The sequence below is a fragment of the Trichechus manatus genome, unplaced genomic scaffold (assembly GCF_000243295.1).
Source record: "Trichechus manatus latirostris isolate Lorelei unplaced genomic scaffold, TriManLat1.0 scaffold00059, whole genome shotgun sequence".
Taxonomy (NCBI): Eukaryota; Metazoa; Chordata; class Mammalia; order Sirenia; family Trichechidae; genus Trichechus; species Trichechus manatus.
In genome coordinates, this window is record NW_004443995.1 from 2,025,597 (window position 1) to 2,030,729 (window position 5,133).

At 44.9% G+C, this 5,133-nt stretch overlaps 1 pseudogene; it reads left to right on the forward strand.

The window, feature by feature from the left end:
• The window catches only part of LOC101356729 (suppressor of SWI4 1 homolog pseudogene), a 17,740-nt pseudogene extending 13,291 nt beyond the window's left edge, over nt 1–4,449 (forward strand).
• The last annotated feature ends 684 nt before the right edge of the window (nt 4,450–5,133 follow it).

A 5,133-nucleotide genomic window follows, 5' to 3' on the forward strand; every position in this document is an offset into this window, starting at 1 on the left:
TGTGGTGTTGGCGAAGAATATTGAATATATCATGGACTGCCAAAAGAACCAACAAATCTGTCTTGGAAGAAGTACAACCAGAATGCTTCTTAGAAGCAAGCATGGTGAGACTACATCTTACATACTTTGCTCATGTTGTGTGGAGAGATCAGTTCCTGGAGAAGGACATCATGCTTGGTAAAGTACAGGGTCAGCAAGAAAGAGGAAGACCCTCAGTGAGATGGATTGACACAGTGGCTGCAACAATGAGGTCAAGCATTACAACGATTGTGAGCATGACAGAGGAGCGGGCAGTGTTTCTTTCTCTAGTTCATAGAGTTGCTATGAGTCGGAAGCGACTAGAAGGCACCTAACAACAACATCAATTTTATTTTCACAACAATTCTATGAGGTAATTATTGTTACTTTCATTTCACAGGTGAGACTAGCGAGGTTCAGAGAGACAGGGCTGGGACAGGGACCCCCTTATATATAATGCCAAGGCCCGGGATCCTTCCCTACCCTAGAATATCTGCAGAAAGCATGCCCAGCCTCAGGATGGACACAGAGAAAATGATGAGATCCCAAGCCAGCCAACCCTGAATGGCCATTCCATCCAAAGGTTTTGTCCTTATGATTGAAAATTGATTGAATTTGTAGCCATTGTATCCACTATCATAGTCTCTGATGCATTTACAATATGTAAACATAAAAAAAGTTCTTGCCCTTCCAGGTTTATTAGTTAATACATCATATCAATACAAGATGTACTTCTATGCTACAACTGTGGGGAATTGATAATTGTTACAATGGTTTGGCACTTAAGTGCCTGATGTTTTATTTCCCTCTCTAACCTAAGAACTGTAAGCATATCACTGAAATGATTTCAATTTCAGTAATATTTATAATTGCAAAAACTTGGAAACAAACTAAATCCAACCACAGGCAATACATAGAATATAAATCATAAGTATATACAATGGAGTACAGGTACTAACATTTAAAAAAGAAACATATTGTAGAAGACTATTTATTGGCATGGAAAAATATCCATGATGACAAAATAAACAGCATGTTCTCAAGTTTATAATTTTTTTAAAAAGTATGTGTACTATATGTACGTGCCAGAGAAAGGACTGAAAAAAAAAAAATAAGTTGCCATCAAGTTGATTCCGATTCATGGCAGAATAGAACTGTGCCCCATAGGATTTTTAATGGCTGATTTGTTGGAAGTATATTGCCAGGCCATTCTTCTGAGGCACCTCTGGGTAGACTTGAACCTTGAAACTTTTAGTTAGTAGCCAAGAGTGTAAACCATTTGTTCCATTCAGGCACTCCAGAGAAAGACCGGAAGGCTATATAACCAGAGGGTACGACCAGATAGTGAAATTACAGAGAATTTTTGTTTGTTTTATATTTGTCCTTTTCTGTGTTTCTCAAGTTTTCTATATTGAGGATGCCTTCATTTTGAAGTCGGGTAGGGAAAGTGTTATTACATGACAAGTCAGTACCTTTATATTGTACAAATCTTTAGGCACATTTGTAAAGATTTTGTTCTGGGTCCCAGTTAGGTTCCAGGCAGATCACTGTCAAAGCCCTGCCTAGTCTGTGATGAAAGTGTCCTCATGCCACAGAGCAGGGCCCAGATCTCCACATGAATGGCCTCTTCAATGTACCACAACAGGGAAAGATTCTTTTCCCCAAAAATTATTTATAAAAAAAAACAAACCAGTTACTGTTGAGTTGATTCCAACTCATGGCAACCCCATGCGTGTCAGAGTAGAAACGTGCTCCACAGGATTTTCAAGGCTGTGACCTTTCAGAAGCAGATCACCAGGCCTGTCTTCCAAGGCGCATCTGGGTGGGTTCAAACTGCCAGCCTTTTGGATAGTAGTTGAGCATGTAGCCATTTGCACCACTGAAGGACTCTGAACTTCTCTATAGAAGGTTGGAATTTTCCCCCTGAAAAAGAACATATTAAGCTAAATTAAAGCTTCCATACAACTAATATGTCTATTTCTATCTTACATTTTCATTCTTTGGTAAGGTGAACTGTGTATGAGAAAATGGAGATTTAAAGCATTAAAAAAAATTACATGAGGAACGTAAAATGATATGCTGATTGTGCTTGTGTGTATGTGGAAGAAGGGGTTGACTTGAATTATCCACGGAATTATCTATTTCCACCCACTATAAATGTGTCAACCACCCTTTAATGGTGAGATAAGTTTAAAACACCATTATTTTATTCTAATTATATGAATTGAAGAACTGCAACAAAACTTTATAAGTATCTGCATTTATATAATTTGAATTTTTAGTAGCTCTTTTAAAAAGTCACTAGCAATATTGGTTGTTTGTACCTGAAATTTAAACAATCAGCTTTAGCAAAATAAGATCAATTTTTATATTCTATGGTACTTAGAACATAAAAAAGCCTTCTACAAATTCCAAAAGACTTCCTATTTTTAGAAATCACCATAATCCTTACCTCCAGGGAAAGAAATCTGTGGTATGGCCTTTTGAATCTTTTTTTTTTTTTTAATGGATGTGAGTTTGAGAATTTTTACACTAAATTTAAAGTTTTAATCTGTTAAGATTCCTACGATAGTATAAAGAAATCCTCTGTTCTGGCTATTCTGACTCTATCAAGACTTCATAATGTTCATCGTTCCAGTGATTAAAAAATATACAATGTCCCTTTAAAAGAAATATTTTGAAGATCAGAATTTTTTTTTGAGTTTTTTTATTGTTGTAGTTTAAATGAAGTTTACATCTAAAGTTAGTTTCCCATACAAAAATTTATACATACATTGTTCTGAGACCCTAATTGTTCTCCCCATACTGTGACAGCACACTCCTCCTTTCCACCCCTGATTTCCCATGTCTATTCAACCAGCTCCTAACCCTCTCTGCTTTCTCATCTCACCGCCGGACAGAAGCTGCCCATTTAGTCTCATGTATCTACTTGAGCTAGGAACCACACTCTTCACGAGTATCATTTTATGTCCCACAGTCTAGTCCAATCTTTGTCTGAAGAGTTGGCCTCGGAAATTGTTTTAGTTCTGGGCCGACAGAGAATCCGGGGGCCATGCTTTCCAGAGTTCCTCCAGTCTCAGTTAGACCATTAAGTCTGGTCTTCTTACTAGAGATTGAGTTCTGCTCCCCATGCTTCTCCTGCTCCATCAGGGACTCTCTGTTGTGTTCCCTGTCAGGGTGGTCATTGGTGGTAGCTGGGCACCATCTAGTTCTTCTGGTCCCAGGCTAATGAAGTCTCTGGTTTATGTGGCCGTTTCTGTCTCTTGAGCTAATACTTTCCTTGTGTCTTTGGTGTTCTTCATTATCCTTTACTCCAGGTGGTTGGGACCAATCAATGTATCTTAGATGGCCGCTTGCAAGCTTTTAAGACCCCAGACGCCACTCACCAAAGTAGGATGCAGAACATTTGAAGATGAGTATTTTAAATACAGTCATGCCCCACATAACATCCCTTACGTCCCACTGCATATATGTACTAGCCGAAGCTCTCCCAGGGATGCCCACTGCCCCTCCTGGTGCTCAACAACTTCTGCCCCCATGGCATGCACGTGAAGCTCATGGACACTATGGTCCAGAACCTGTCCCCCTCCATCAATGTGCACAAGGTAAACCTGAACATCAGACGCTGTCTCCTCATCATCCGACTCCCAGGAGCTGGAATTGCACCATTACGGCATCAAAGTCGTTTCCTGTGGGTGCAAGTCGCGGAATGAAGAAGCTTCTCCAGAAGTTCCCCGACATGAGCAGTCTGCAGGACATCAGTGAGCTGCTGGCCAAGGGCGCTGGGCTGTCAGAAAGCAAACGGGAGCCAGCGGACAAGCACAACATTACAACATTACAGAGCTGGCAACATGCGGGCAACATGCGGGCCCAGGAGAGCGCCATGGGCTCACTGACATCAGTCCTGGATGACGCTGCAGCACATCAAGATTCGGGAGGGTGTTGGGCAGGCAACGTGCTGTTCCACAGCGTCCTGCACAAGAGGGAGGAGCTATTGGCCATGCTGGCCCCCAGGGAGGAGCGGCTGCGCTGAAGGCCCAAAGGCAGGACCAGCAGGCCCGCGACGTGCAGCGCAAGGGGAGCAGCAAGAGGCCACAAGGAGAGGCTGGCGGGCATGAAGAGGGCACCGGGCAGAGGCCCATGGGGACAGTGATGCCGAGGACCAGGGGCCCCGCCAGAGGCCGAGGGGACCAGCTGGCCTGAAGAGAAGGAGCATGAAGCTCAGTATTTCCACCAGGCGTGGACGAGGAGCCTGATGAGGACATGTACCCCGGGCTGACCAAGCGGAGACAGCCTGCCGGGCCTCCACGCAAGAAGGGGTGTGACCCGAGGTCTCCAAAGCCCAAGGGCAGGTGCCGCGAGCCCAGGCCAAGCTGGGGCGCAGAAGGCTGCCCTGAGTGTCTGCAGGGCAGAGAGAGCGCCCAGGCCTGAGCCCCAGCAAGGCCTTGGGAACGCCCCAGATGGGGGCCGGCCAAGAGACGCTTCCCTGGGGCTCCCGCAGGCTCCAGGTTCAGCCTTCCGTTTCTTCTAATAAAGGAGTATTTCCCTAACTCCACCCCCACCCCCACAATAAATGACTGACATTCCCAGAAAGAGAAGAAGAAAACCTCTCCTCTCCTTTCTCCGGGGATTCCCACAGCCCTACTCTGTAGCAAGCCGGCCCCGCATCCCCCACCCTTGAGAACGACGCCCCTGCAACTGGGAGGAGTGGGCGCCCAATCCTGCTCCCAAGGCCTGGGCCCACGGGGCAGGCGCGCCCCGATGGCGGAGATCAGGCCCCTGCTGCCCACCAGGCCTGGAAACTCCTGTCGTGACCTCCACAGTGCTACCAGGCGCAAGCCGGTTTGGACCTGCGCAGCGCTCACCTGAGGCATCCACAGCTCCCAGCCAACCTCCAAACAACAACCCCCAGCCCCTGCCTGCCCCGTGGACCCAGGTTTTCGAACACATCCAAATCACATAATGTCCTATTTCACAATGAGTTTATCGTAAACGTTAAGAAATGCATACCTGTACATACCAAGTCCCATTTTGCCTCCATCAAAAGCTTCCAATGAATAGAAATAACATTGTAGCTGAATACTATGAAGACATTTTTTTATTTTACATATATAT